This window comes from Pinus tabuliformis, chromosome 2_1, assembly GCF_031772625.1.
Source record: "Pinus tabuliformis cultivar Carrire ecotype Pingquan chromosome 2_1, CPIR1, whole genome shotgun sequence".
In the NCBI taxonomy this organism is placed as follows: Eukaryota; Viridiplantae; Streptophyta; class Pinopsida; order Pinales; family Pinaceae; genus Pinus; species Pinus tabuliformis.
In genome coordinates this window covers 398,359,323-398,379,346 of record NC_142299.1, presented here as the reverse complement: position 1 = coordinate 398,379,346, position 20,024 = coordinate 398,359,323, and the positions used below count along the sequence as shown (strand labels likewise).

General features: G+C 41.1%; 4 pseudogenes; all 4 read right to left on the bottom strand.

The window, feature by feature from the left end:
- Positions 1-7,292: 7,292 nt before the first annotated feature.
- LOC149200532 (mannosylglycoprotein endo-beta-mannosidase pseudogene) lies at positions 7,293-8,644 on the bottom strand (annotated as a pseudogene).
- A 29-nt stretch (positions 8,645-8,673) lies between these two features.
- On the bottom strand, positions 8,674-12,037 carry LOC149200531 (phytyl ester synthase 1, chloroplastic pseudogene; annotated as a pseudogene).
- Positions 12,038-12,209: 172 nt separating this feature from the next.
- On the bottom strand, positions 12,210-13,560 carry LOC149200530 (mannosylglycoprotein endo-beta-mannosidase pseudogene; annotated as a pseudogene).
- A 29-nt stretch (positions 13,561-13,589) lies between these two features.
- Positions 13,590-14,768, bottom strand: LOC149200529 (phytyl ester synthase 1, chloroplastic pseudogene; annotated as a pseudogene).
- Between the last annotated feature and the right edge of the window lie 5,256 nt (positions 14,769-20,024).

Genomic DNA, 20,024 nt, shown 5'->3' with positions numbered 1-20,024 from the left:
TAGGGCTAGCTACGAGGCTGAATGGTTTGATGTAGCCTTGAGGTTTACCTTTCTCAGCCTGAGGTGAAATTTCAAGTGCTAACAAAGTGCTGCTGCCTTGAGTGCTGCTAACCATTCTATAGCCACCGTGAATGGTTCATTGAGCCTTGAGGAGTTATAGCATTATCTCCATGGGTCTTCCTTAGGCCAATGACATGCTCCATGGATCCAAGGATGATACACTCTCGCATAGTGGTCCTTCACTAAGCAATGCGGGTCTTATGGATTGAAACTTCTGAGGCCGAAGGTGAACCTCTTAAATTCCTCCATTTTGGCCTCAGCATACTTGAGATTATGGATCTCATACAACTCAATCATCTTAGGAAGAGTGGGCCAAGGTGCCTTCTTCTTCCTATGCAACATTACTGAAAACCCCATCGAGATGTGGTATGAAACCTCTTGCATGATATGCTTGTCCATAGCAAACTTCGATAACCCATCCAGAGCCTTCTCCTCACTATACATTCAGATGAAGGTGCCAAGGGATGAGGCATACCAATATTCTATGTTAACCAATGCCTCCATCGATGCCTATGACATGCAAGGCAGATCCTACTCAAAGATCATCATGTACACCGGGGTGACGAAGTGGTCTTATAGTTGTAGTATAACTCCATGGAAGCTACACTCGGAGAAAAACCTGCAATAAATGTGCACAGAGGTTTTTGAAGGTGTCCATACCCAACCCAAGCCAGGGAATTGTTGACGGCACAAATTGCATCAAGAATGTAGGCAGAAATGAATCGCTTTGCTTTCTAACCCTTGGGCGGATGCCAAGCATTTATTACTTTCCCCTTCAATTGGAGAGCCAACATTTCGGACCAATTGAAAGGTCTTCCTTTGTTCGCCAGCTGATCCAACACAATCACCCAACTCTACAGGAAGGTTTATGTACTCTCTTGGCCATACAAGTGGCATGCGAATATGACTAAGAACTATTAAGCCTTCCACAGTTTCGTTTCCTTGTATACCTAGTTGGGTGTCATCCTGAACTTAGATGGATCTCTTACCGAGCTCTTCAAGATGTCTCTTGAGTTCGCATTGCTACTAGGATGGGTGAAGAGTGCATCCATTTCGTTCACCAACTATAGTGAGTGATATATCTCCTGAAAGTTCTATGTCCTGAAGGTAGCAAGTTTTTTCCATTGACACTACTCAGTACCATTATATCTGGATTAGTATGTGAGATAATCCAGTGGATCATGTCCGTGCATGGAAATGCGAGATACCTGCATGCAACCCAGTACAAGTCAGACTTGTGTATGTTGACATAGACTTTACAGTCCTCCAGATTCTCCTCATAAGTGCCTAAAAATAATGCCATTGATGTCGTGCCATGTTATCTTGATCTCCTTTTCTATGAACAACTTAGTGTCTTCATAGATGGGAAATCTCATAGACACTTGTTCAACCACATCTTGAGTTGCACTCTCAATGGTGTCCTTTGACCATGCTCTCTTGGAAGCCATTGTATCTGTACTACTGAGAGACTAATGAACACCTATGATACCTGGAGACATATCAACACTCATGGAAACAAAAATTTCATTTGAAAACCAAAAACAACTTGAGGACTGGCATCCAACACACCTCATTCACTGACTCGGAAAATTGAACAATTTTCTCTGGGAGAGGCTGGGAGACTGACTGTTGAAACTGCATAGAGCACAACCCAGGCTTCAAGTGAGATGACTGACTACTGAAACGGCGCAGAGCACAGTCCATCTTAGCCTGCTGATGACTAGAACTACGCAATGCGTAGTTTCAGTCAGCATGACTACAACCCGGGAATGTGCGGTGCAATCCCGGGGACCAACTGAGGCACTCCCTCTCAAAATTGTGTAGAGAACATCCTGGTAGGCTTGTGTGAGGCATGATCTACACAATTCCTGGGAGCAAGGCGAGGCCTTCCATCCTAGAAATGTGTAGTGCAATCCAAGAAAGGTAAGGTTCAGGCCAAGGCAACTAAGACCCACCGACGAGCGACTAAAAAAAGTAAGGACTGAATGCATGTGTAGAGATGGTGCAAACATGAGTTAATGAACATGCATGTGATTATAGTCAGTCTAGAATTTAGTAAAAAGGGAAAATAATGAAGTGCGTGAAGTGAGTCATCGCAACAATGACCATTAGTGCAGAAACAATGTCATGCATGCGACAGCAAATAAATGTAATGGAAAACTCGAAACAATGCTCCTATAAGCTAACATGCATTGAAACGACGGAAAGTTTTCAATAAAACCAATAAAATAGAATTCACGCAAAGTGAAATACGAGAAGTGACAAAAAAAATCAAAAGACGTGAAAAGCAGACTTACCGGAAAATTTTTTGATGAGTGTGCTAAAAGTTCCTAGATGTGTTGGGAATGCCAGATCTCCAAGATCAAAGTGAAGAATGAGCTATGAGGTGTTGAATAAATAATTTTGACAAGATCGAGGTTTATCATGCGCATGCCTCATATCTAGAAAAAAGCCACACTTGGCTGGAGGTTTCTAAAACAGATTTTGCATGTAACCCCTAGCTGCTAAAAATAGATCCCTAAAATATAGGATGCTTTTTTGCTTTTTTCTTTTTTTTTCTTTTTTCTTTTTTGGGAAAAATTTCCCATGCATGCAAGGCAAGATTCCACAATCTTGGAGGGAACTGGTCAGCCTGTGAGCACATGCAATGGTCAGCAAGCCTTTGGATGACTTCTGCGTAGTTTCTGGGTTGAGTGGCTTTGGCTTCCCCTCAAGCTCTGCGCAGTTTCTAGACTGAATCCAAGGTTGCTAGTCAAAACTGTGCAAATTATGAGAGCAAGCCTAGTGATGGGCTGCTCTGCATAATTTTCTTAGGGAAGGAATCCTGCCTGCTCTACGCAATTCTGGATAGCAGTGATGGCTGCTAGGATACAATGCGCAATTCCAGAGAGAAAGGTTGGTTTCCCTCTAGTGTTGCATAGTTTCCCAAGAAAGCAAAAGAACTGGTTTGAGACCAAGTCATGGGAGGTCAATTTGTGAGTAAAAGACAAACAAGTTAGCGAAAACAAGCTGTATAGTTGTATAGAACATAAGTACCAAGCCCGTGCAAGACATGATGCTAAGGATGGTTGGTAGGGAGGCTCGAAAACGAAGATAAGGAAACATTTTGGAGCATGGTTGTAGCCACTACAACCTTGGTGACACACTATTAGAACTCCAGCTCTCTAAATGGACCTTGTTTCATGAAAAGCAAGTCTAACTCCTCCAGAAGTATTGTTGGATTCTTCGATCATCGTGGTTTCCACACTAGCTTGAGTGAAAGATGTAGCACCTACCATTTTGTTGATCAGTCAGCCCACATTCCAAGTGAATTCAACTTAGTTGTTTTGGTTGGGGATGAGGGGCATAGTGGTGCACAAGTAATATGATTGTCAGAGCTTAAGTTTCATCTCTGGTGTTTCTTCGCTGCTAGCAGGCCTCGACAGTACCCTAGCAGAGTAACGCAGGAACACAAGAATCGCTCCGCTGCTAGTGAGCCTTATCAGTACCCCTATAGAGTTACTTGCATCACCTCTCTATGCAAGAATCCTTTCTCCTCTTTCGCCTTATTCATTTTTTATTTTGTTATTTTATTTTGTTCGTTTTTTCACATTTTCAAAGAACTATGCATAGGCACTTATTTATTTTAGAGGCAGAAGAGGGATCCCAACTTACTGAGAGCAGAAGAGGTTGTTCCTTCAGATAAGTATGTTATATATACCTCTGGCATACTTGTTAAGGTTTTCTCCCTCACCTTACTCTACTTGAAGAAGCTGACAAGGGTTAACCCAAAACAACTGACTAGAATAGGCAGTACTAGTTAGAGTGCACATGTTGTGTTTCACCAAGATTCACTTTGAACATAACGTATTTTCCATTGGTGTATCATTGACTGAAGACAACAAGTTCTATATAAAGAGAGAGGAAAAAAGATAACCAAGTGTTGATAGTTGTACAAGTCCTCTTGTACTTTAACCTGCTTGTCTTAAGAGCCACAGATGGTTTCATGTGAAACTAACCTACGGACATAAACAAGCAATGAAAATAATAAAGCAAATAGTGGAAGAAAATGTGAAATCAAACAAATTAATTAAAGCAAGCAAGCAAGTAGACAAACAACAAAGTAATAAGGCAAACATGCATGCAAGAAAACAAGACACAAAGCAAACACTAATCCTACTCCTAAGCTAACAATGCATGGGTCTAATCACATGAAGTGATATCTCCAATGCAGCCACGGTGCATTAGTTGACCCATGTTGGTGAAGGCATGGTTCGCAAAAAGGGTAGTCATGCGAACTAGCAAGCATGAAAGATATAAAAATGAAGACCAACACACTCCGAGTTTAAATGCATCCACAAAAATGTAAAGAGTGAAAGCGCAAGACAAGCATTTTGTGGACTTAACATGGTGTTGTGACACACTATGTGTAGATGATAAGAATGCACACTCTCTTTACTGTGACAAACAAGAAAACATGAGAAAAAGAGACAAATTATCCTTGCAGGTGTGCTTGCTATGTATGATTCCTCCAATGCATGAACGATAGGATCATGTGATTCGGGTGGAGGGAGCAAAATGTGTGTATTGGATTGATCTTCATTGCATATATATGAGTGATGAGGAGCTTTGGGTTTTCAACAATTTCCTGATCAGAAGTGAAACCAACCTCAGGATAGCAAGGGCCTGATATAACCATCAGCTTGTGTTGAAGTTTCTTGACAACCTACAGGGTTTCGACTTCATTGACAAATAGATCATCGTTAACGGGTGGCTTTTAAATATCAACAATGATTGAATCAACATTGTGATTGAGTGTAGGAATAAAGAGATCACAACAGTTATGATCAGAAAAATCAATGATTTCATTGGTATCCTCATGATCTGATGAATCATACAGATGGGTAGATGAGAAGCAAGAATGTACACCCTCTGCATTTCCAAAAAATGTAGATGCAAAATTGAGTGGATTCTCAACGAAATATTTTTCCTCTCCACTATCAAATGATGGACTGACATCAGGTGTGTTTTGCAAACCATCAAAAGTAGATGCATCTGTGGATGGATTTACACAAGGAAAAATAGAGATAGCAGAATCACCAAAGATGTCAGGAAAAAGCGGTGGAGGCATGGATAGAAGGAGGCCATCCTTCACTGTGGGTTCATGTTCAGATCCGCACTCAAACTCATCGTAAATGACAACGCAGGTTGGTTGTCCAACATCAACTCTGTCGATAGCTTGATCCTCATTCACAAAAAGTGTGGAGTCTAGAATGGAAGAACACAAGACAGTGCAATCTAGAGGATCAGTAGAACGTGGGGACAGAGGTTGAGGTAACAAGTGCATATGACAACCCATGGGCTTCCCAACCAAATCTACGCAGAAATTGAGAGTAGTGAGGGTGGGAGGATGTGACAGTTTAACAAACCTATATGCATGATCTCACACATCAGTGGAGCTGTATGATGAGAGGAAGGTGGATGGTCACCAGTGACAGCAACTATGTCCACTTGTGATTATGCAGCTCCATCACTGAAGTATGTTGAGCGGGATTTGACCTTTTTTTTTTTTACTTTTGGATAGAGTGATTTTATACATACATACTCATATCTTTCCCAAAGATGTTGGAACTTCATCTTACTTTTCAGATCTACAAAAGAGAGAATATGGGAGCACCCCAAAAATTCCATTATAGATTCATGCGGGGCCTTCCGTTTTTGTAACATTTTTTATTGAGTGTTTAAGGATCAAAATCGTGAAAAATAGATTCTACTAGATCACTGAATTGATTGAATGAGTGCATGAAGTTAGGAGCCAGCATGGCACACCATAGTGACAGGTATTCATGAAGTGTGTGTGCGAGCAATGTACATACCTTTGTTTCATTAACACCTTCCACATTCTCCATGATTGCATGGAAGTCATCTAAGTGATTACGCTAGGCCACTTTGCCTTCACCATCATACGTGATTTTTGACAAGTCATCCCAGAACTCCCTCTCGACTTTAAAGATACGTTTGCTGGACAAACATTTCGGAGGGTGAACTGTAAATTACTCCATGATAGATGTGTGAATATTCAAAACAAATTGTGAGGACTCAGCTTCTCATCTAGCCCTCCTTCTAGCGCCATAAATGTTAACGTTGTTGGTGTTAGCGTTTGAAATTTCACCTCAGGCTGAGAAGGAAAATCTCAAAGCTACATCAAACCATTCAGCCTCGTAGCTAGCCCTACGGGGCAGGAGAAGGCTCTCTCCGGTCAATCTCGGTAGATCTTCAATTGACGAGATGACCAAATGGGTAACACTGATATTAGGCTAGTAAACTGATTAGAATGATTGATTTGGGTAATTAAATAACGGGGTTTTTCTGGGCTGCAAGGGCAAAATCACAGCTTCAAACAGAGAAATATAATGAACAACACAGGTTGACGACTGAGGCAAGGTAGGCAAGGAATTTAGCATCAAATCTAGATTTTAAATGGGATGGCAAGACTGGTGATGAGCTGACAAGGGCATAGAACTGAATCCTTGTCAAACAGAAGAAAACATTGAATTGAACAAACTTATAGGCAGAGCATATATTACTATGAATTCTACCTAAACACTTCATTTGCTCAATTAGAAATGATCATGAGGTGAATGAAACATAACAGTTTACATATGAGACAAAGGGAAAACTTATGCTAAATTAACATACCACATGAATCTCAGAAATCAGAGCTGTGAAATTTTCATTAAAAATCCCTCTGTCAAAGACTGTACAATGGAGCTCAGTTCTCCTCTAGCACTCAGAATTTTTCTCCTCTCTCTGACTAACCCCTCTCTTTTTTTACAAATAAATTTTTTAATATAATAAATACATGCTGCTAAAACAAATCGACCCAAACTCAGCGATTTGTTTTATCATTATTAATATATAAAACTAAAAAAAAAAAACGATCGGCGCTGCTGAGATGGAATAACGCATCCTTTCACAAGTAGTGTTCACAGGTGTCAATCTGAAGATATAGGCAATCTAATCGAATATGCCATTTTGCAACTGCTCCCCAAATCTTTCCATCTTGCAATGCGTTGGCCATTTTACCGAACTTAGGAAAAGATTTTGCTGATCTGGAGTAAATCCACCGCATATTGAATTGAATGTCGGAATATTCAATTGCCAAAACACAGAATCTTTCTTATCCAATAATGATGGACATATCTGTTGAGCATGGTGCGATACCGATGAAACTAACACATGAATCTATGCTTTCAGGCATCTGCGGCTTTTGTTGAATGAGAAACGGCAAAGACTGCTCTTTCCAAATGTCCCCAGCCCCTTTTATCTCTGTCACTTGAATGTTTTTGTTCTTTCTAAAAAAAAAAAACTTGACACCCTTGAACGCAATCCCTTTGTTGTCTCCGTTGCAGGTTCTTCTACATTCATACTTCCATATTCACAATTATTCTCGATGCTAATGGGCTCATGTTGGTTGTCATGATCTTCAACATTAGGGAGAGAATGACTTGGCAAATGGAGCCAATAAAAGTTCCTCGATAAAGGTTTTGCTGATGTATCAAGAAGCATGAGGAGAAGAAAATAAACCGGCTTTGCATTATGTGATTTTGGATACTGCATTTCAAAAACTGGAAGTGTTATTTTTGATGGCACTGATATATTTTTGTTGATTTTGTGGTATGGACAGGTCCCTTCCAAATCCCATACTGAGACCTCCATTGTAACATTTGACAGGGGACTTGATGTTGTGTTCACTATCTCAATCAAATATGTTGCCAGATTCAACTGCACATGGATTGGTTCTGCAGCTGAACGGACACCATAGAATCCTGTTGTCTGTTCATGAAAATAGTCATAAAATTGACCTCTCAAACCCGGCCATGGATTTTGGGTTTTCCAAATTAGAACACCTGTGTATTTTGTCCACATCCTTGACGTCCACCTTTCCAAAGTGCCTTATATTGAACATAGTTGACAAGTTGTGCCTTCTCACAGAAATCATCCAGACTCTTTGGCTCTCCATACATTTCAATTTGATCATGGACCATTCCAGGGTTAGAAGGGTTGAAAGAGACCGATTGATATTTTGAGCCACTTTCATTTGATTGCCTGTTGATCCCTTTATTTTATGTTAACTTAATGAAGACATCAACTTACACTGCAACTGCAATTTATTATATCTAGTGGTCCTCTACAGCATAGTAGTTTTTATACACACAGAGTAGAAATTGAGTTTACACACAATGCGCACAACTCCTCAAAACGACACTTTAATTCCCAATGATGCCATGATCTGAGAGATAAATTATGGGTGTGCAGGCCAAGCTGCTGCTGTTACTAAATTCCCATCTCTGAAACACGTAGTTATAGGTTCTAGCTCTAACCATTCACCGCCAGAAAGCAATACATCAAGCTTTACAGCTGGATACGCAGTACATGTTTTCTCTTTCAATATACCTGCACCAGCAAGAATCAATTGCCCACGACAGATAGAAGCAATGGGCTTGTTTGAATCAGAATACCGCTTGACCAATTTAAGAACAGATACATTTAGAGCTAGGTACTCGGATGCCCTTCCTCCAGGAACTATCAACCCATCATACATGCTTGCATCAATGTCATCGAAAGATGCTGTCAAAACAAAATAGTGGCCTCAAATCGTGCTGCCATTCGAACAAACTCTGCCTTCTCAGGCCGAAAGAGCTTGCATTGCTCACCCTTCCGATGTAGGGCTTCACGAGCACCTCCAGGGTACAAAAGAATAAAGGAGTTGGATGATAAAAGCCTCAGTAAATTCTTTCCTGAAACGGGCACTGCACCATGTAATCTTAATAGATCAAATAAATGTGGTCCTTGCAACACTTCTTCCATAAAGTCACCCATCGCCACCGGGTGTGCTATTCCACGAACCAATATATTCCTTTGCTTAAACAACTCTGAAACAAGGACACCAGTCTCAAGTCCGAACAACAAGTGTATTCCTACAAACAAAACACGTCCTTCTTGGGGAAGTCCTGAAAGTCCTTTAACAATTTTCCCATGTTGATTTGTAGAAAACATAACTGGGCTGGTTAGCATTCTCATTATCTTCTTTGTAGCTTTTTTCCCATTCTTCTAGAGTTGGAGGTACAAAATCAGAAATACAATCATGTGCTCGCGAGTGGCGGTAAAGCGAAACGCCCTTCATTATTGTTGATAAAGAAATGTCTTCTTCCAATAAAAGAGTATGACCACTGTCTTTGAAATACCAGATCTTGCAGTTTTCCAAAACACTTTTGAGCCGAAGTGCCTCCTCCCTGCTTGGAAGAAACTCATCCTTCCCACTCACCATCAATAGCACATTATGCTTTACTGCATGCAATCTAAGATTTGTATAGATCTCTGCTGATTGAAGCATTCTGAACTTCCACAGTAAGGATTCTCGTGGTATTGTTTTCACCAATGTCCAGAATGCTTCTTGTGTAAAAGGGATAATTGAGTAAAACTCCTCAATCAGAATTTCCATCAAAGAAAACCAAGGGCGAAGAGGCGATTTGCTGAAGCAAGTTGCAGGATTCACCAAGACCAGGACAAGATCTATATCAGGATTATTTGCAGCAAGAGCCAAGCCCAAGGATCCACCCAAAGATTCTCCAACTAAATAAATTGGTCTTGAGGGTGCACGTTTAAACTCCCTTTTCAATGTTTCCTCAACAAAGGTCAAAACTCCTTCAAAGGATGTGTGATCCATTGATGGAATATGCAGGCATAGAACCTCAAACAATTCCCCAAGAGACTGATGATGCGATGCCATTCCCAAACCGTTTCCATCTATGCAAGGGTATATGAGGCTATGAATATTTGATCAAGATCTGGAATGGATGAAGGAGCGGAAGGCATTGTTGATTTGATTATTAAATTGCCAGACTTTGATTGCTAATGATGCTTTGTTTTGTGTTTGTGCTTTTACAGAGGTAGGAGCTTGAAGTCGCTGCCAGTTGAAGAGCTGAAGAACAAATTACCTAATCTAGAGCAACACATTAAATGATTTCTTCTTCAAAACAGGGTTTTGAAGAAGAATCAATCTCTGACATGAGACGGAGTCTAACATCGGCTCCACTTGGGATGGCAGCTGCCGCTCCGTGGAGGTGCCAAGAACCACAGAACTTTTGGAGAGCAGACCGTGCCTCCACCCATTGGGCAATGGAGTCATCATCAACACAACTCTTGATTCAATTTTCACACTGAAACTGAACTGAAACAAACTTCAAGCAAACTAAAACAAGATGTTGCCCTTATGGCTGCTTATTTATTTACATAGCTACCCTAATCTGCTGTACAAACACTAGATCAGGTAATACTAAAATGCCAAATTAACCATTCAAGTAAACCTGTGAATGACGCCGATTGAGAAAGCTTCCACCAGGTCACCGATGTAATTGCTGGCAGCCCTTCATGCACGTACTGAGCCTGGTCACGGAAAATACACCCTGATCTGTCAATCAAACTGAAAAATGTGTCCATGTATGCCGCAATAGGATCACAGACGCCGGACTCTGTTGGCTGCCCCAACTCTGCAACACATACTTCCAGCTGCACACTGTCAATGTAAACATCTATAGGCAAGTCTGTTATTGCTTGTTGTGAAGGAGGAAGGATCTCCAAGAACTTTTTAGGGTCTTGGAAATCATATGACTGAATCTGCTCATCGAGATACTGAATCTCCTTTTCAATTCTTTCAACAATTAACTCACAGGCACCAATTTTAGCTTCAGGAGAGAACTCTGGAGATTTCAAACTTTGAAAGAAGTCACTGAAAAATTCTTCATTAATTTCAATATCCACTAACAATTCTCTAACTCCGTTTAGAGCTTCACAAAATGCAGGGTTTGCCCAATACCCTACCATTACATGAATGGATCAGCAAGCGTTGGAATGTCTGGATCGAGTTGGAGTCGCCAGGTGAATGGTTCAGCCTGCGTAAGTGTCTGACTGCTATCCACCATCAGCATCAGATCTGCACCTTGATTGCATGTACTGGAACGAAACAATCAACAAATTGAATGTTCTCCCCAGTATGGTCGCCAGTATGTTAGCGTTTGAAATTTCACCTCAGGCTGAGAAGGCAAATCTCAAAGCTACATCAAACCATTCAGCCTCGTAGCTAGCCCTATGGGGCAGGAGAAGGCTCTCTCCGGTCAATCTCGGTAGATCTTCAATTGACGAGATGACCAAATGGGTAACACTGATATTAGGCTAGTAAACTGATTAGAATGATTGATTTGGGTAATTAAATAACGGGGTTTTTCTGGGCTGCAAGGGCAAAAACACAGCTTCAAACAGAGAAATATAATGAACAACACAGGTTGATGACTGAGGCAAGGTAGGCAAGGAATTTAGCATCAAATCTAGATTTTAAATGGGATGGCAAGACTGGTGATGAGCTGACAAGGGCATAGAACTGAATCCTTGTCAAACAGAAGAAAACATTGAATTGAACAAACTTATAGGCAGAGCATATAATACTATGAATTCTACCTAAACACTTCATTTGCTCAATTAGAAATGATCATGAGGTGAATGAAACATAACAGTTTACATATGAGACAAAGGGAAAACTTATGCTAAATTAACATACCACATGAATCTCAAAAATCAGAGCTGTGAAATTTTCATTAAAAATCCCTCTGTCAAAGACTGTACAATGGAGCTCAGTTCTCCTCCAGCACTCAGAATTTTTCTCCTCTCTCTGACTAACCCCTCTCTTTTTTTACAAATAAATTTTTTAATATAATAAATACATGCTGCTAAAACAAATCGACCCAAAATCAGCGATTTGTTTTATCATTATTAATATATAAAACTAAAAAAAAAAACGATCGGCGCTGCTGAGATGGAATAACGCATCCTTTCACAAGTAGCGTTCACAGGTGTCAATCTGAAGATATAGGCAATCTAATCGTATATGCCATTTTGCAACTGCTCCCCAAATCTTGCCATCTTGCAATGCGTTGGCCATTTTACCGAACTTAGGAAACGATTTTGTCGATCTTGAGTAAATCCACCGCATATTGAATTGAATGCCAGAATATTCAATTGCCAAAACACAGAATCTTTCTTATCCAATAATGATGGGCATATCTGTTGAGCATGGTGCGATACCGATGAAACTAACACATGAATCTACGCTTTCAGGCATCTGCGGCTTTTGTTGAATGAGAAACGGCAAAGACTGCTCTTTCCAGATGTCCCCAGCCCCTTTTATCTCTGTCACTTGAATGTTTTTGTTCTTTCTAAAAAAAAAAGCTTGACACCCTTGAACGCAATCCCTCTGTTGTCTCCGTTGCAGGTTCTTCTACATTCATACTTCCATATTCACAATTATTCTCGATGCTAATGGGCTCATGTTGGTTGTCATGATCTTCAACATTAGGGAGAGAATGACTTGGCAAATGGAGCCAATAAAAGTTCATCGATAAAGGTTTTGCTGATGTATCAAGAAGCATGAGGAGAAGAAAATAAATCGGCTTTGCATTATGTGATTTTGGATACTGCATTTCAAAAACTGGAAGTGTTATTTTTTATGGCACTGATATATTTTTGTTGATTTTGTGGTATGGACAGGTCCCTTCCAAATCCCATACTGAGACCTCCATTGTAACATTTGACAGGGGACTTGATGTTGTGTTCACTATCTCAATCAAATATGTTGCCAGATTCAACTGCACATGGATTGGTTCTGCAGTTGAACGGACACCATAGAATCCTGCTGTCTGTTCATGAAAATAGTCATAAAATTGACCTCTCAAACCCGGCCATGGATTCTGGGGTTTCCAAATTAGAACACCTGTGTATTTTGTCCACATCCTTGACGTCCACCTTTCCAAAGTGCCTTATATTGAACATAGTTGACAAGTTGTGCCTTCTCACAGAAATCATCCAGACTCTTTGGCTCTCCATACATTTCAATTTGATCATGGACCGTTCCAGGGTTAGAAGGGTTGAAAGAGACCGATTGATATTTTGAGCCACTTTCATTTGATTACCTGTTGATCCCTTTATTTTATGTTAACTTAATGAAGACATCAACTTACACTGCAACTGCAACTTATTATATCTAGTGGTCCTCTACAGCATAGTAGTTTTTATACACACGGAGTAGAAATTGAGTTTACAGACAATGCGCACAACTCCTCAAAACGACACTTTAATTCCCAATGATGCCATGATCTGAGAGATAAATTGTGGGTGTGCAGGCCAAGCTGCTGCTGTCACTAAATTCCCATCTCTGAAACACGTAGTTATAGGTTCTGGCTCTAACCATTCACCGCCAGAAAGCAATACATCAAGCTTTACAGCTGGATACGCAGTACATGTTTTCTCTTTCAATATACCTGCACCAGCAAGAATCAATTGCCCACGACAGATAGAAGCAATGGGCTTGTTTGAATCAGAAGACCGCTTGACCAATTTAAGAACAGATTCATTTAGAGCTAGGTACTCGGATGCCCTTCCTCTAGGAACTATCAACCCATCATACATGCTTGCATCAATGTCATCGAAAGATGCTGTCAAAACAAAATAGTGGCCTCAAATCGTGCTGCCATTCGAACAAACTCTGACTTCTCAGGCCGAAAGAGCTTGCATTGCTCACCCTTCCGATGTAGGGCTTCACGAGCACCTCCAGGGTACAAAAGAATAAAGGAGTTGGATGATAAAAGCCTCAGTAAATTCTTTCCTGAAACGGGCACTGCACCATGTAATCTTAATAGATCAAATAAATGTGGTCCTTGCAACACTTCTTCCATAAAGTCACCCATCGCCACCGGGTGTGCTATTCCACGAACCAATATATTCCGTTGCTTAAACAACTCTGAAACAAGGACACCAGTCTCAAGTCCGAACAACAAGTGTATTCCTACAAACAAAACAGGTCCTTCTTGGGGAAGTCCTGAAAGTCCTTTAACAATTTTCCCATGTTGATTTGTAGAAAACATAACTGGGCTGGTTAGCATTCTCATTATCTTCTTTGTAGCTTTTTTCCCATTCTTCTAGAGTTGGAGGTACAAAATCAGAAATACAATCATGTGCTCGCGAGTGGCGGTAAAGCGAAACGCCCTTCATTATTGTTGATAAAGAAATGTCTTCTTCCAATAAAAGAGTATGACCACTGTCTTTGAAATACCGGATCTTGCAGTTTTTCAAAACACTTTTGAGCCGAAGTGCCTCCTCCCTGCTTGGAAGAAACTCATCCTTCCCACTCACCATCAAAAGCACATTATGCTTTACTGCATGCAATCTAAGATTTGTATAGATCTCTGCTGATTGAAGCATTCTAAACTTCCACAGAAAGGATTTTCGTGGTATTGTTTTCACCAATGTCCAGAATGCTTCTTGTGGAAAAGGGATAATTGAGTAAAACTCCTCAATCATAATTTCCATCAAAGAAAACCAAGGGCAAAGAGGCGATTTGCTGAAGCAAGTTGCAGGATTCACCAAGACCAGGACAAGATCTATATCAGGATTATTTGCAGCAAGAGCCAAGCCCAAGGATCCACCCAAAGATTCTCCAACTAAATAAATTGGTCTTGAGGGTGCACATTTAAACTCCCTTTTCAATGTTTCCTCAACAAAGGTCAAAACTCCTTCAAAGGATGTGCGATCCATTGATGGAATATGCAGGCATAGAACCTCAAACAATTCCCCAAGAGACTGATGATGCGATGCCATTCCCAAACCGTTTCCATCTATGCAAGGGTATATGAGGCTATGAATATTTGATCAAGATCTGGAATGGATGAAGGAGCGGAAGGCATTGTTGATTTGATTATTAAATTGCCAGACTTTGATTGCTAATGATGCTTTGTTTTGTGTTTGTGCTTTAACAGAGGTAGGAGCTTGAAGTCGCTGCCAGTTGAAGAGCTGAAGAACAAATTACCTAATCTAGAGCAACACATTAAGTGATTTCTTCTTCAAAACAGGGTTTTGAAGAAGAATCAATCTCTGACATGAGACGGAGTCTAACAGTTGGACCCGCCAACATGTCAGGGGATCTCCCTGGTAAGATGTCCCAAATAGACCTTAGACCATTTGGAGTAGGAGTCCTAGCAGTGGATAGTACAATATCACCTTGACTATGGTTTTGTGTAGAGGTAAGTAAGATGTCCTTGTTGGAATCAAGGGTGTGACCTTGTAGCAAGCCAGGGAAGATGTATGGAAAGGCTCTAACACACGGAAGGGGAGAGGAGTGCACCCCTTAGAAGCTTGTAATAGTACGCAGCTCGAAAGGGAACACACAAGGTGAAAGACATCACAAGATGGAAAGCAAAATAGTCAACAATCCAAAGTGATGAGTTAAACTAACAACACGGTTCGATAAGATTCATACAAACACATACGAAATAGTCCATACATACATGCGTAAGTTACAACTACATACATTATTAGAGTAACCAGAATAATCTAACTACAATAACAATACATGTATTAAATGTGTTGGCACTATTATATTAAAAGATTGAAAGATCCAATCATACATTTAACCATGACAACCACTAGCCCCGATAGTGGAACATTACAATCACTGTTGCCTTCCACTAAAGAGATGTACTCGCTCTGCACGGTGGAGAAGCCAAGGCTTGTTACAATACACTCCAAGCTTTCTCTAAGTTATACCTATCAGAAGCTTGGCTCCCAAAAGCCTGTACAATGAGTTATGAGGTTCTATATATAGCAAAAGGTGGGGTAACCCTTGACATTCCCCTTTGTGACTCTTCAACTACCCTCATGACTCTTCAACTTACACATGACTATTTACATTCTACTATTGACACTTGGTCTTTCACTTTACAACATGTTTACAATACAATCTACACATGTATGCATGTGAGACAGAAAATGGGCTTGAGTATTCCATGCAAGACATCACTGAGACGTTGACAGTTGTGGGAAGACTAACTCGTCGACATCATCTTGGTGATCGGTGGTGGTGAACTGATGCCAAGCTTGGTAGTTTGTTATAGTGTCCGCGTACTCTGTGCTGACATCCTTCTGAAAAAGAACTCTTGCCTCAGTTGCATCTAGGTACACTGATTTGGCACCTCTGTCCAACTTGTGATATAGCATGCGCACCATGGTCTTGAGTGCAGCCGAACCAGCGACATACTAGTGCATAGTGTCTATGCTCATCTGCAAATCTGCATTGGTGGCTATGAACATCAACTTCTTGAAGTACATGTCTAGCTCTAGTTGGACTTCGTTCTTCACTTTCACCTCGGTGAGTGTGCCCATGGATGGGATTGCATGCGTGTGCACAATGACGTCCATGCTCCTGAACACTCATGCATGTGAAGCATGTATGCTGGTGATGAGCTGTGGGAGTTCCTCATAGTTCCAAATCTGACTCTGGGTGCATGCCTTCAACTCCACTGCCTTTGGCTTCATCATCTTTGGCAAGTACAACGACGCTCCCTCATACTTCATTATCCATATGTGCATGTGATCGACAACAATGTGTATTTCTGTCAAGATGCATGCTCTTCTAGCATAGCACTACTACCAACCATTAAGATGTACCACTAACTTATGCACGATGACAAACCTGAAATACAACTTCTGCATGGTCGTCTTGAGAGACGATACTTCATCAAGTATCTCTTTCCTCAACTCTGCTCTGGCAGGTGCTGTAGCTTTCTCTTCTCTCTACCTGGCCACTTAAAATTCCTTAGCCATGCACCCGTTCTCAGCTATCAAGAATCTCACACTTCAGCTGGTTGCTTGGGCATATGCCTTTGTAGCATCGACCAATGTAGCTAGATGTCTATGCACATCGGAAATGATCACTCATTCCCAAAAATGCACAGAAGATGCATGGACATTTGGAGTGGGCACTCTCCATGACTGCACAACTCTTTGTTGTGACTCGTCGAAGGATATGCTGTGCACATCTGCTTCCAGATTTTCCTCAAGGATTTTAGTGTCTCCTTGATCACTTGGGACTTTCTCTGCTCCCAGATATGGTAAAGCTGGTGGAGTGACGTCTGGGCCCTGATCTTGCTCTGGTTGAACCACATCCATGTCCATATGCTCTAACATCTGTTCAATCTCTTGAGAAAAGTCCTTCTCCTTTGACTGCTCATCATGTTTGTTATCTTTCAGCTGTTCTGATTCAATAACCTGTATTTGCACAGTTTCATCAATGTGTACACACTACTCTTCTTATTGTTCCTGTTCTGACTATGCTTCCTTCTCCTTTCTATGTAGCTCTTGTTCCTCCATTAGTTGTTGCTTCACCTCCTGCAACTTCTTCTCTGGATCCTCCAGTTTATTCTTCTCCCTTTGTCTTTGCGCAATCCTTCTGTTGCGCTGACGCTTCTTTTCCTCAATCTCCAAAGCTTCTCTTAATACAAGTGGATCTGCCTTGAACTTGCACCTTTGATATGCCTCTACGCTATTAGCAACCTTCCTCTTGACTTTGTCATGCGCAGGCATGTTGCCCTTTGTTGTTATTTATGTTATTGCCCTGTCAAGTGTTGCTGCCTTGAGCACTGCTAACCATTCTACAGACACCATGACTGGTTCATTGAGCCTTGAGGAGTTATAAAAGTATCTCCATGGGTCTTCCTTAGGCCAATGACATGCCCCATGGATCCAAGGTTGACACACTCTCGCATAGTGGTCCTTCACTAAGAAGTGTGGGTCATATGGATTGAAACTTTTGGTGTCGAAGGTGAACCTCTTTAATTCCTCTGTTTTGGCCTCAGCATGCTTGAGACTCTGGATCTAATACAACCCGATCTGCAAAGGAAGAGCGGGCCAAGGTTCCTTATTCTTCTTGTGTAGCCTCGCTAACAACCTTGTCGAAATGTGGTATGAAACTACTTGCATGGTGAGATTGTCCATGGAAAAATTTGGTAACCCATGTAGAGCCTTCTTCGCATTGTACATTCGGATGAAGTTTCCAAGGGGTGAGGCATACCAATTTTCTGTGTTAACCAATGCCTCCATCGTTGCCTTTGACATGCAAGGTGAATCTTGATCAAAGATCATCCTACACACCAAGGTGATGAAGTGGTCTAATAGCTGTAATATAACCCCATGGAAGTTGCACTTAGAGAACAACCTACAATAGACATGCATAGAGGTTTCTAAAGGTGTCCATGACCAACCCAAGCCAGGGAATTGCTGACGGGCACAAATTACATCAAGAATGTAGGCATACATGAATAACTTTTCTTGCTGACCCTTGGGTGATTTTCAGGCATTTATTACTTGCCCCTTCAGCTGGAGAGCCAACATGTCAAACCAATTGAAATGTTTTCCTTCGTTGGCCCGCTGATCCAACACAATCACCCAACTCTGCGGGAAGGTTTTTCTGTGCTCTTGGACATACAAGCGACATGCGAAGATGACCAAGAATTGATAAGCCTTCTGAAGTTTGGTTGTCTTGTATACATGGTTGGGTGTCATCCTGAACTTACATGTCTCTCTTACCCAACTCTTCAAGAGGTCTCTTGAGTTGGCACTGCTGCTAGGATGGGTGAAGAGTGCATCCATTTTTTTCACCGACTCTGGTAAGTGATATATCTCTTGAAAGTTCACTTCCCTGAAGGTAGAAATTTATGTTCCACTGACACTGCTCAGTACCGTTGTGTCTAGATAAGTATACGAGACAATCCAGTGGATCATGTCCGCGCATGGAAATGCGGGATACCTGCATGAAACCCGGTACAAGATGAACTTGTGTATGTTGACATAGACTTTGTGGTCCTCCAGATTCTCCTCAAAGGTGTGTGAAAATATGTCATTGATTTCCTTCCATGTTATCTTGATCTCCTTGTCTATGAACAACTTAGTGTCTTCATAGATGGGAAAGTTCATAGGCACTCGTTCGACCACATCTCGAGTTGCGCTCTCAATGGTTTCCTTTGAACCTACTCTCTTGGAAGGCATTTTATCTGTGTTGTTGAGAGACTAATGAACACCTGTGATAACTAGAGAAATAGAAACACTCATGGCAAGAAAAATTTTAGTTGAAAACCAAAAAAAAAATGAGGATTGGCATGAACAACTTAGTGTCTTCATAGATGGGAAAGCTCATATACACTTGTTCGACCACATCTCAAGTTGCGCTCTCAATGGTTTCCTTTGAACCTACTCTCTTGGAAGGCATTTATTTGTATTGTTGAGAGACTAATGAACACCTGTGATACCTAGAGAAATAGAAACACTCATGGCAAGAAAAAATTTAGTTGAAAACCAAAAAAAAACTTGAGGACTGGCATGCAACACACCTGGTTGACTGACTGGGAAAATTGCGCAATTTTCTCTAGGAGAGGCTCAAAGACTGACTGCCAAAACTATGTAGAGCATACTCTAGGCTTCTAGTGAGTTGACTGTCTGTTGAAACTATGAAAAGAATAGTCCATATTGGACTGCTAAGGACTAGAATTGCTCATTGTGTAGTTTCAGTCGACATGACTGCAACCCAAGAAATTGTGTTGCGCAATCCCGAGGGCCAACTGAGGCACTACCTCTCAAAATTGCACAGATCACATCTTGGGAGACTGGTGTGAGGAAATCTCTACGCAATTCCTGGGAGCAAGGCAGGCCTTCCATCGTAAAAATGTGTAGTGCAAGGTGGGCAAGGGAAGGTCTAGGCCAAGGTAGCTCAAACCTGTCGACAGGTGACTGAAAACAGTAAGGATTGAATGCATGTGTAGAGATGGTGTAGACATGAGTGAATGAACATGCATGTGATTATAATCAGTGAAGGATTCAGTAAAAAGGGAGAACAATGAAGTGTGTGAAGCGAGTCGCCGCAACGACGAATGTTAGTGCAGAAATAACATCATGCATGCGACAACAAGGAAATGCAATGCAAAACTTGAAATAATTCTCCTACAAGCTAAAATGCATTGAAACAACAACAAGTGTTCAATAAAACCAAGAGAACAACAGTCACATAAATCGAAATATGAGAAGCGACAGAAAAGCAGCAAAAGACA